This window comes from Oxyura jamaicensis, chromosome 20, assembly GCF_011077185.1.
Source record: "Oxyura jamaicensis isolate SHBP4307 breed ruddy duck chromosome 20, BPBGC_Ojam_1.0, whole genome shotgun sequence".
NCBI lineage: Eukaryota > Metazoa > Chordata > Aves > Anseriformes > Anatidae > Oxyura > Oxyura jamaicensis.
This window is the reverse complement of record NC_048912.1, coordinates 15160010-15171848: the sequence shown is the minus strand read 5'-3', so window position 1 is coordinate 15171848 and position 11839 is coordinate 15160010. Positions and strand designations below refer to the sequence as shown.

General features: G+C 57.5%; 1 long non-coding RNA gene across 1 annotated transcript; it reads right to left on the bottom strand.

Annotated features, from left to right (window-relative positions):
• Positions 1 to 237: 237 nt before the first annotated feature.
• On the bottom strand, positions 238 to 8155 carry LOC118176742. Its single transcript, XR_004755511.1, has 2 exons — positions 7306 to 8155; positions 238 to 623 (listed from the first exon to the last, which is right to left on the bottom strand). It is a non-coding gene; the product is annotated as an uncharacterized LOC118176742 (long non-coding RNA).
• Between the last annotated feature and the right edge of the window lie 3684 nt (positions 8156 to 11839).

Below are 11839 nucleotides of genomic sequence, written 5' to 3'. Positions count from 1 at the left end.
CCCCCCCCCCCCCCCCCCCCCCCCCCAAGGAATCCCGTGGCCGGGTTTAGCCCTATGCGTGTGCTGGGTTTTGGTTTTGCCTGAGGTGGCTCTCAAATGTAGAGGTAACTTGACGGGGATTTTCTTCAGCTCCTGATAATTCAGTGCTCTCCTGGTCTTTGGTGCTTTGGGCCGGTTTTGTGGGTGTATTTCATTTCTCTCGTGCATGCAGTCAAATAATTCACGACGCCAATACGAGCTTTTGGCTTGACAGTAAAGTGTGTATTCTGGTTTCGTGCCTGTTCTGCTGCCTCTCCCAAATGGTCCCGGACTGGCGTTTCGGTTGCTTTCTCCTGGCCGTGCTCCTCAGCAACCCGATACCGCTCGTCCTGTCCCCCTGTCCCCCTCCCAGCACATCTGCCGGGGCGCTGGCGTGCTCGGGACCGTCCCGGGCCGCAGAAATACACGGGGCCGGGGGGCGGCGGGGGGGGGGCTTGGGCGCCGCTGTGCTGCATCTGCAGGTTGCTACAGGAAATCCGAGGGACCGGAGCGAGAGCTAGAGGAGAGGTGCTAAAGAGCGCGTAGAGGGCAGCAGTGGGGATAAGATCTTTCCTGCCCCTGGTAGGGCTGGGGCCACTCCTCCTCTGAAAAAAAAAAAAAAAAAAAAAAAAAAAAAAGGCAAAAATCATCACAGTAACCCCCCGCAGCGACCTGGTAGAGCTGTCCCTTTTGGCTTGTGCATCCTGAGCTGGCTTGTGTATTTTCTGCGCATCTGTAGCGAAAACATAATTAACATGGGGTTATTATTTTCTCTCCCGAGTAACTTTCCCTTGCCCTCCTCCAGGCCTCTCATCAGAACAGGCCTAATCAGATTTGGGTGGCTTGAGAGCTGTGACTGTGCACTGAGAAGGGGGCATCTGCCTTAGGTGGTGGTCAGAGCAGATGGTGGTCTTCTCAAAGAATGCACTGGGAATAGGAACAGCAGTGCGGACGGATGTCTGGCACAGAGACTGTTCGGATTTCTTTTTCCCAGATGAACGTCCCAAAGATGCTGGACATTTAACACATACAATTAAAAAAAAACCCTCCGCAGCTACACAGGAGGCTTGGCAGCGTAGGGCGTTGTTGTCCGACAGCCCGGCTCACGCTCTGGCCGGGCGCTGCATCCCGCAGGCACTTGGACAAATCGGTGTTTAGGCTGTGCCGAGGAGGGTATCTTTGTGTGCTGCTGCAGCACAAACAATGGATATCCCAAAGTGCCCAAGGCTGCCGTTCCCTCACGTGGATGGCGTGCACTAAGGTGCAAACCACCTCGTTATCCGCCTGCTGGGCCGAACCCCGCGTTCCCTGGGCAGCGCTCCCCCTTAGCCCCGGCTTTGCGAAGAACTGTGGGAGAATTCGCTCGTGACAAGGTGCTAAGATGCAGTTCGTTAAAATCTCATGGCCCTCCTGTCCTAAGCATTTAGCATCATTTAGTCCTTCTCGGGCAGAGGCGCAGTGAGGCAGAGGAGCAGCGCAGGGGAGCAGGCAGCCCTTTGGTGCCAGCCGGGCTGCGGGCGCCTTTCCCGGCGCAGCAGGGTGTGCTGGGGCCGGGCGTGAGCTGCTCTCTAAATCAGTGCCGTACCTCGCCGTGCGTGGCGTGAGCTTGTCACAACTCCGGAGCGGTGGCCAGCCTCGCAGGATGGATTCATTCTGGCAGCCCGCGATGCGGGCTGGAGGGCTGAGTCCAGTCGGACTGCGGGGTGAGGCACGGGAAAGCCTCGCACTGGGCTGACCCTTTGGGTATTGTGCAAAGGCTCGGGGATTGGGTAGGCTCTGCAGCACTGCCTACGTTTGATTTTGCTTTCCTGCTCGCTCTCTGTCCCCTGCAGAGCTGGCATGAGGTTCTGGAGTTCTTTTAGGCATTAATAAAAGGCTGATGACATTTGTGAGGGTGGGCTGCTATTGTTGTACCAGTGCAGTTCACCTATGCTGGCTCCCCCGGAACCGAATGTTTGAAATCATTTCACGATTGTGCCTGGTGAAATTCATCCGAGGAAAGGTGCTGTGGCAGGGAGGAGCGCTACAGAGAACAGGAGACCAAAAAGCAAAATGGATGCAGGCCTTTCACCGACAGCAGGAAAGACATCACATGGGACACGGATAAATCTCACAGTACAGTGTATCCCTAAATATATTTTAGTTCCCAGAGACAGAGAGCGTTGTGATGCTGAAGCATGTGAAAGCCGTGATGCTAGGCCGTGGGACAGCACAGCACAGTGGCAGAAAGCTTGAGTTGAGAAGCTGGGCATGTCGGAAAGATGCTGCTCCAGCAGTTAATAGAGGCTACATTTTTCCTGGTACAAGTACACTTCAATGCCCATATTCAGTGCCCCAAAAAGCTGCACATCTATAACCTCTAAGAACATCAGTCAACAGAAGGTTTTCACTATTGTGAATAACCACTTAGACTTTCTGTGGACTTCACGTGATAAAAAAAAATAAATCAAGACTGTTCAGAAGAGCCTTAGACAAGGCAAATGGGCCTGAGGGTATTATCTGAGAAATTGTCTATTACTTCTTTAGCACGAGCCTTACGTAGAGCATACAGAGCCTTCACCTGCTCTGAAACAGCCTACCCCTGAGCACGCAGGGCAGCGCTGGCTTTTCCAAGGAGCTGAACCGATGGCACGTTTACATTCAAATGTGCACATAGGAGACTGGCACAATGCTGGCTGGGTGCATGGTCCCACCCAACCAAACGTAGAAAAAATCTCTTGCCTCAATACCAGTTCCAGATTCGGCTCTGAGTTTGCACATCAGCAGCAGTTTTTGCTTCTGAAGACTGCCGGTGGTCAGAGTCACGCTAGTGATAACCCGTCCAAAGGTTCCCTATCCCACCCCTTCTCCTGGTCCCAGCCCCCTTACGCATGCCCGGATAAACGGTTTCCAAAACAGTCATCTCTGTCCACTGTTTATGCTGTACATCCTACGTGATTCCAGATCGGCATTGCCGATCTGAGAGGAACCGAGAGGATCTGGGAGTATTTCCTCAATGAAACACTCGTATCACCCAAAAGTTATCTCCCCCAGCAACTGCTTTAAGACTCGTGTTTCTTGTTGGGCATTGCATTGAAGGAGGGAAAAAGAAAAAGAAAAAAAAAAAAAAAAGCAAATGAAACACAGCTTCTGTAAGGCCTTTTAAAATAATGCTAAAATGCAACGGAAGGAAAGCCAGGTCCGGTGAGATGCTGCTGTTGGGGTTCTTCAGATTATGCCCCATCTTTGCAGAGGAAGAGGGGTCCAAGCAATCAGGGCCCTGCATTAACGAGGAGCTGAGAGGTCTGGCGATAAGAGCAAATGTAGGCTGTGCTCTCACCTCTCCTCCAAGGGCCGTGACTCAAAGGGACTTACTCTTATTTTGAGCAGGCAGGGGAATTCGGTTGCTGACTAAGGATGGCAGCAAAGCCCAGAAGAGGTTGCTGCACTGGTTTCACTGAGAATTTTCTCAAGAATGTTTATCCAAACCATTCTCAGCAAAATTCTCAGATAATATCATTCCCTCAGTTTTGTTTTTGCTGTTAAATTAGGACTGATATGAGCGGCGTATGAACTTTATGGACAAAACAAAGGGCAGGGAAACCACAAAGAGGCATGGGGCATCAATGGAGTGTCCAGCCAGCCAGCACATGTTGATGCTCTGGCTTCTCAAAACCTTGTCTTCATTCCTGGGACAAAGTAATACATACTCATTTCTCTTCCTTTAGTGCAAATTAGCAATTACCTTCCCCCGATCTCATGTTAGCGGTGCCCGCCTCTGGAGAATTGCATCAAGATGGGCCAAAGTCACCACCGAGTTCTGGTGTCTCATCTAATTAGCTGATTGTAGCTAGGAGGTACCTGTTGGCCAAAATCGTCGTCTGTGTTGGAATGCTGCTGACTTCCACTTTTATGGCTGGTGCCAAAGAGTAGCAATTTATTTGAAGAGAAATAGCTGCAGAATGGACGTGCATGTGTATGGGGGCAGGCAGTAATAGCACAGGTTTGGCGTAATGGTTTCTTTCCCGTGTGTCTGAGATTAAGCCAGCAGCCACGGATAGTAGGAGGCTGGTTATGTCTTACCAGAGCGGTACTGGGCCTTTCACAGGAAGACAGCCGGGAAACCGGGCTGCTCTGTAGATGTTTTCTCTCTGCCCTTGTTCTGTTTTGGCTCGACGGCCTGGAAGGACACGTTTTTGTCTTCTAACGCCCAGGCAAAAGCAATGCTAGCATCTCGGACAGACCCGCTCCTCGCCAGGAGAGAGGGGTTGCTCTGGGGAAGACAGGGCAGGTCCCCGGGACTCCTGGCGTGGCTTGCATTTGAGAGAGGGGTCTAACAGCAGACCCCAGGTCACCCACGCGTCCGCGATGCTGAGACATCCGGACCCTTCTGGGTGTTGGTGCTGCAAGCGCCGCCTGCACTGGTGCTGCCGTGGCCGGGGCGCTCCAGGGGCCCTGTGGCAGCACCCAGCCGGGGCAGCTCCTCCCTGGGCGATGCTTTCAGGTCTTTGTTCCCACCGCCAGTTCGGGTGCCGGGTACCTCGGGTGCCCCTGGGACCCATGGGGCTGTGGCGGCGGGGAGGACGCCCGCCTGCCCTCGCTCACCTGCCTCGGGCCTTGTGATCCAGCACAAGCCCTTGAGCTGGTGACAAAGGTCTGGATGTGGGCTGGGAAGTACGGTCCTGTCTCTTAGCAACTGGTTCCTACCTCTGAGCTCTCGGAGCTGTGTGGGACAGAGAGCATCAGTCACGCTCCTGCTGCAGCAGCAACGTGCCGAGGAGGGGACCGGGGGGTCCGGCCCGCTCCAGCCACAGCCCCGACGCTTAGAGAAGCTCGGGCGTTTCTAACCCGAGCAGTCAGCTGTGAGCCCTAATCAAAGCTTCGGTTTAATTGCTTTCCCCGTGCCCTGTCTCTGCAGGGCCAACACGTCGCCCATTGGCTGCCTGCAGGGGCTGCCTGCCAGCTACCTCGGGAGCAGCTCCGCGCTGCCCCTGCTTTTTGGTGGCAGGGTGGGGACCGGGCGGGGAGGAGGGGGGACACGGCCCATGTATTTCTAGAAAAATTAGATGTCACAGGGTCCTTCCCTGAACTCCTCTGCACTGCACTTGGGAATCCCCCAGCCCTCCTAGGGACATTTGCATTGCTATTTTCTGTCTCGGTGCTTGGTTCTGCTATTTCACCCTCGTGTTTCCTCCTCCTAACCAAAAGCGACTCCTCTCTGGTGAGCATTTCTCAGAGGCTTCCTTGCACAGAACTGTTTCATAAACATTTTCACAAATCCTCTGCTTTGTCCTCCTAATTAACCATCCAATTGGCCCCCAATGGAGCCTTCACCTCTCCTGTGAAGATCCTGCTTGCACAGATTATAACCTGTCAGCTGCCAATTTACTCCTCATGCAGAGGGCAGGTTATATTAATTGTCTGTCTTCCCTGCCCCGTTTGGCTTGCCCTCCCTTTCTTCTGCTCACCGCAGCATCCCTGTTTCAAGACACGGGTTCTCAGAGAGGCAGGGGAACCCAGCGGCGAGGCAGCGTGGCTTTACCGATGTGCCCAGCCTGCAGCAATGAGGCTGCTGGACCAGCCGTGGTGGGATGCTGCTGGAGGGGTCAGCCCCGGGAGAGGGGGGCCTGTGGACGGATTGCCGTGATGGAGCCGTCAGTGTTAAACAGCACGCTTGATTTCTGATCCCCCCACATGTAGTTGCAGTTGAGAGCTCCAAAAAAAAAATCCATTTGGCAGGCTCAGGTTAATCGGGAATCCCTGGGGATGATTTACAAGTCAGAGTTTGGAAGAGTTGGGGCCCACCCTGCGTGGTTACAGTGGAAACAAGCCGGAATTCGGAGGAGGGTTACCTGACAGATCTAGCAGAATTCAGTCAACTTCTGCCCCCTCCCAGCTCCCTGTGTGGGACCCCCCCCAGCACCCTTTCAGGTCCGTGCGTGCAGCCCAGAGTAAATAAACACTGCGGTAGGAGCCTGCTGTCACCAACGGTAGGTGCCGTGTGTTCTGCTTGGTTCAGGTGTCAGGGAAGGGGGTGGTGGAGTCCAGCATAACCCTTATGGCTCAGCACCATCAGCTTTTGGGGTGAAGGCAGGAAAAAGGCTCAGCAGCACAGCGCAGCTCATGTCCTCAGTGCCCTTACCTGGCACGGAGGCTCGGTTCTGGGAGGGAGCTTGAGCCCCCTCGAAGGGCTGCTGAGTTGTCAGCGCTTTCCTAGAGGCACATCTTGCAGTGCCTGCGGGAGTCTCTGACTCTGGCCCACATCCTCTGCATTGCCAGGGAACAATGAGCTGACACCAGGATGCCATGCGTTCGGGGCTCAGCCTCGGCCCGCCTGACCTTGATTCACTGGAGCATCATTTGTAACTTATTTTACATAATTTTGCTTGCCCCTAACGAGCTGAGCTGCTGCTGCTGCGCTCTGCCTCCTCCTACTTAGTTTCATTTTGACATCACCGTGTCCTCACGGTAGGTTCGATGATGTTGCCCGGCTGCCCTGACGCTGCTGGGTCTGTTCCCAGGCAGAACGAGGGGTAACCTTGCGGCGAAGGGTGACCTCGTCACTTGGTACAGCGGTGCCTCCTCCTCCGGCTTGGAAGATTTTGCTTTGGTAGTGATCTTTATTAGATTCCTGCCTCAGAGCTGGGAAGATTGTTTACCGTGATAAGTTACTGTAGGGAAGAACCACCTCTAAACACGTACTTTGTGTTGCAGCTATATATTTTCAATATTATTCCAATATTCTATATATAATTTTCAACATGCAGACTTGCTTCAGAATGCTATTTAATATAAATGCTCTATAAATTCAGTTTCTTCCCAACCCCCTTGCGTGCCCCTCCATATCACCTAAAAAGATCCAAATGTCATTAAGAAATCGCTACCCATCATTACAGCTTTATTAAAAAAAATAAACACCAAGCTTGCATTTTAGCTCTACCTAATTGTTCAGAATAACAAAACAAATCCTGCAGCACGACACCCACCCGATGACAATGCCCGTGACACCTGCCTGCTAGCGAGCCGCCCCGCCACACCTCCCCGGCTCGGCGGAGCAGCGCGGCGTGGTCCGGAGGCTGCAGCCGGGGCGATTCCCCGGGCAGGCCAGAGCTGTCTGCAGTCGGGCGCTGTGCTCACTGGTGTTTCCACCCCGAACTGTCAGAGACGGAGCCCTGACGCAGCTCGGCCTGCCCCGATGCACCCAGTGGTTTGTTCCCTTCGACGCGGCCGGCTCGCCCACGGCGGGCAGCGCTGGCTCGCGGCTGTGCCCGGCCATGGGGTCACGTTCGCCCGGCAGCGTGCACTCACCTCCCTGTGCCCTGCGCAGCTGCTCCTGCGGCTTCCCCGCGGTGGGCGGCCGGTGCTCGCGGGGAGGCAGCTCTGCTCTCCTGCGCCGTGCAAAATGTCCTCTGCCTGCAGGGCACGGCAGGCACGCAACCAAGCCTCTGCCCTCCGCCACCGCTGCGCCCGCCGCCCTCGTGCCCCATCGGCACGGGGCATCGGCGCCCACCCCGCCACCCGCAGCCCCCCGCAGCCCACCTGGGCCCTCCCCGCAGCCGGAGGCAGGGCTGCCATTTCCAGGCTCGCCCCTCCCAGGCTGCCGTGTTTTCATTCAGAGCCCTGGGAGCCAGCAGAGAAATAAGCTGAGGTCAGAGCAAAGGCCTGGGCTCATGGAGACGGCTCAGCTGTGGCTGCTGAAAGAGCAGCTCGCTGTAAGAGGTGCCTGTCCCCGCTGAAAGACACACACCTCAGCTTTGTTTGCCGTCTAAAAATAATGCGCCTGGCTCCCCCTCACAAGGAAGTATTTACCTTGGAAAAAAAGTATTGTGTACCGTGCCGGCTAGAGAAACAATGCGAATGCACCGAGCACGAGGCTGGCAGTCGGGGACTCGGGTGTGCTGCTCCACCAGCCCCCGGCCAGAGTCAGCAGGTAGCCTTGGGGAAATTACTACTTCTGTCTGCCTTGGTTCCCCCTGGAGAAATTACCTCTCCTGGGCCGTGGTGAAGATCAGTTGATCAGCAGAGCCGGGGCTGGTTTTACTGCAGTGAGGGCTGTAGCTGTAACAGCTGGATTGGGCTCCGCGTTTGCCTGGTAGTTTGTGCAAAGTGATGTATAAATGTGTAGCACAGGGAAATGTCATCAACATTTTAGCTACCGTTTTTTTCCCAATTTTCCAACCAGATACGTTCAGAAAAAAAAATCCCAGAAAAATACCTTAGGAGAAAAAGGAGCAAAATCTGTAAGTTAAAGCATTTCCCTTGTTATTCTGATGGGTTCTTTTTATTATTAGCCATACAGTTGATACTGCCCTCAGTCTAGCATTTCCCCAGGGCCTATTCCTAAGGCATGCACTGTGCCTGTGGTATGAGGGACAAGAGGAAGAGGGAAGTTCTAGGAATCGAGCTCTTTCTCCTCGCAGCATTAGCAGAGGGAGCCTGCTGTGGTTTAACATATCCCCCGCAAAAGCTGCTTTCATCCTACACCTAAATACCATGAGGAGTGAACTTCCTAAAGCCCTGGAGAAGTCTAAATATAGAAGCCAATCAAGGACTGACTTCCCAGAGATGAGAAGTACCAAGAACAGTTTCTTGATCAAAAGTTGTAAGAGTCCATATTGAAATAAAGCGTCTGTCTCGGTACCGAAGCCTGTGCAGGAGTAATTGTAGAGCTGGGCTCGTGCTCCTCGCGTGCCGGCTCCGTCCGCCTCGCGGTACCCACAGCGCCAGGCGCAGGAGGCAGGCGGGAGGCTGCGGTCTGGTGAGGTGGATGGATGCAAGCTGCGAGTCACTGAAGCACCGACAGGAATTTTTCTGGCAGTGCGACAGAATTTCGCCCCTTGCTGCATATTGCAGTTTCTGTCCCTCTGTAGGTACCCACTGCTCTTTCCTGTGCATGCCCGCTGCTGGTCACAGCTGATCATTTTTTTCTGAAGAACAAAAATTTCCTTAGAACAAAGCACAACCTACAGGAAATTTGCAAGGCACGACACCAAGGTTGTGAATCTCAAAGCAGCAACCTGACAGCGCCTCGGTGCACGTAGCAGAGGGAACCACCACGGGCACCGAGGATGAGCAGGGATTGCTGATTGCTGCAGAGACGGCACTGCCAGGCGTGAACCCTCGGCTGGGCACGGGATGGGGAGCCCTGCTCCTGCCCTGCAGCGCTGCAGGCAGAGGGGACGGCGCTGCCTCTTTCCTGCCTGCAAGGGAGGTGACCTTGAGGGGCTGCTCGATGCAACCAGCCCCAAAGCTCCCATTCGGGTGTCCCGGGGATGAGCGTGACAGCAGCCCTACCAGGTAGCCATGGGAAGCAGGAGTTGAACGTGCTGAGAGAGGCTGTACTGAGCCGGGGGGAGATGCTGTGGTTGAGACACAGACAAACACTGTCATGCGGGACGTGCGAGGAGGGCTGAGGGTCTGCTCCTCGGACAGCACGCAGCGTGCAGCCATAATCAGCAGGGCTCTGCCGGCAGGAAGTGGCTTTTTGCTCGCAGGAAGCTGAATTCGGCTGCTATCAGCCCCTTGCGTAAAGGCCAGGGGAGCGTTTTATCTGCCGTTGAGCGCAGCAGATGGGGAAGCAGCCGGCACTCCCTCCTGTCCCGCTCCTTTTCCAGCACCCCTGCCCCATGGCCCTCGCGTGACCCCCCTCTGAAAACAGCCGCTTTCCTGCGGAGCGGTGCAGGGCACGGGTTGCTGCGCCCAGGAAAGCTGCCGGCCCCGCTGCAGGAGGCAGACATCGCCCCTGCCGGAGCACAGCCCCAGGACCCCCAGGCTCCCGAGCTCCTCCTGGGCCTGTGACCCCGCATCCCCCAGCAGGGACCCCCCCAGCAGGCGACCATCAGCGTACAGGCTGCGGAGAGCCGGGTCCCTGGGTGTTCGGGTGGAATCCTCCCAGCTTCTCCCAAATCAGAGCTGGCAGAGGCAGGGAAGGGCTCGTGGGGACGGGCAGCCCTTGCCCGAGGCCGCTCCTCACACGTTTGGGTCTAGCATTGCACAAGGAGGCCGCGTGTGGGGGCCGGGACGGAGGTCAGCGCGGGGGTCCCGCCGCCCTGCGGAGGGTGAAGCGTGCCCCTCTCCACTGTGCTCAGCCACGGACCCCCGCCCTGACCATTTTCACACCCCAGGCAGCCAAGAAATGGCCGCAGGGGCCTGCAGAGGCCCAGAGGGCGGCCGGGAGCAGGGAACGGCGGCCGGGGGCGCTCGGGGCGGCCGCAGCCCACCGGGACCTGGGGCCTGCCTGCGGCCTGGGAAACAGCCCCGGGGCCGTGCCCCACGGCCGCTCGGTGCCTGCCGGGCCGGGCCGGGCCGGGAAACGGGGTCCCCACCGGGGCCGCCCCCGCCAGCCGGTGCCTCCCCGCCGCGAGGAGCCGCCCGGCCGGCCCCGGCCCGGCCCGGCCCGGGGGAGCGGATTACCGCCGGCAGCGCGGCCCCGCCGGTTGCCATGGCGACGCCGCTACCTGCCGCCGGGGCCTCAGCCCGGGCCGGGCGGCGGGGGGGGGGGGGGGCCCCCCCTCCTTCCCCCCCCCCTACCCCCCCCGCCCGCCGCCGCCGCGGCAGATGTCACCGGGCGGCCCCGGGGCGGCCCCCGCGGAGCTGCACGGCCCGGGGCAGCGCGGGGGCGGCCGGCGGGGAGGGAAGGGGGGGGGCGAAGGGGGGGGAAAGGGCACGGCCGCGCCCGAGCCGCTGGGCCCCGGGGGAACGGGGACGAGCAGGGGCCGCCGAGGCGGGGGCCGGCGTCGTGCGGCAGCCGGGGAGGGCGGCTGCGGGAGAACAAAGATGCGGGGAGGGGACGCGGGCGAGCCCCGTGAGGGCAGCCCGAGGCCCGCCGCCATCTCTCCGAGCCCCGGGGCGCTTGGCGCGGGGCTCTGCCCTCTGCTGGGTGCCGAGGGGCGAGGGGGGCTCCGGGGCCGTGGGGGCGAGGTGACCCTGACCCAACGCGGCCCCCTACCCCGGTCCCAGCAGGGGTTGGGCCAGGGGCAGCGAGGAGAGGTGGGGGGCACGGGGCGGCTGCGGGAGGCTGGCACGGGACGGGGGGCCGAGGGGGCCTGTGGAGTGTGAGCGGGGGGCACGGGAGGAAAAGGGGGGAGAGGAGGGAGACAAAGGGCTGTGGGGAGAAAGGAGACAGGTGGGAAGTGAGGGGGGGAAACGGACAAGAGGCGTTGGAGAGCACCGAAGGTGGCTGGGAAGGTGGGAAAAGGGGGAGCAAACGCCGCAGGAATAACACAGGGGACAGACCAGGGACAGGAGGGGAGGAGATGGGTGAGAAAGGGAAGGAGGAGAGGCCAGCTGACACGGGGCAAATGTGGGAGGAGGTGGGATGCCTGAGCATGGCAAAGGGGCTCCCTCTGCCAAGCACCTGAGGCGCCGCCGGCTTCCCAAGCACCTGTCTCAAGGCTGACTCCTGAAATCTCGTGTGCGATTTGGGGGCTGGCAGCTCCCAATAAAGCCCCAACACCAGTAGGGGGCAAAAGCATCCTTTATGCTCATCCTTCTTCCCAACTGAATTTTTATTGCTTTTTAAACTTAATGGCTTTTAAGCCATTCTGAGATATTACGGGCTCTGACTCATACCTTGAGTACTCGTGAGCAATGCTGGGTGTGGAAGGAAGAAGGAGAGGGGCGTAGGCCCTTTGAGAGGTAACCTATAGCACATATGTCCTCTTAAATCCTGGGTCAACATTTGGTTATATTGCCACTGATAAACCTCCGTAATCCCAGAATCACCAGCTTGGTACCGCTTCTTATATCCAGTGGCTTTGATACTGCTTGCATCTCACCTGCTTCCCAAAGCTAAATAGTCATCGCGGGGAGAGAAGTCTCAGCGCAGACAAGGGGCTGGAGA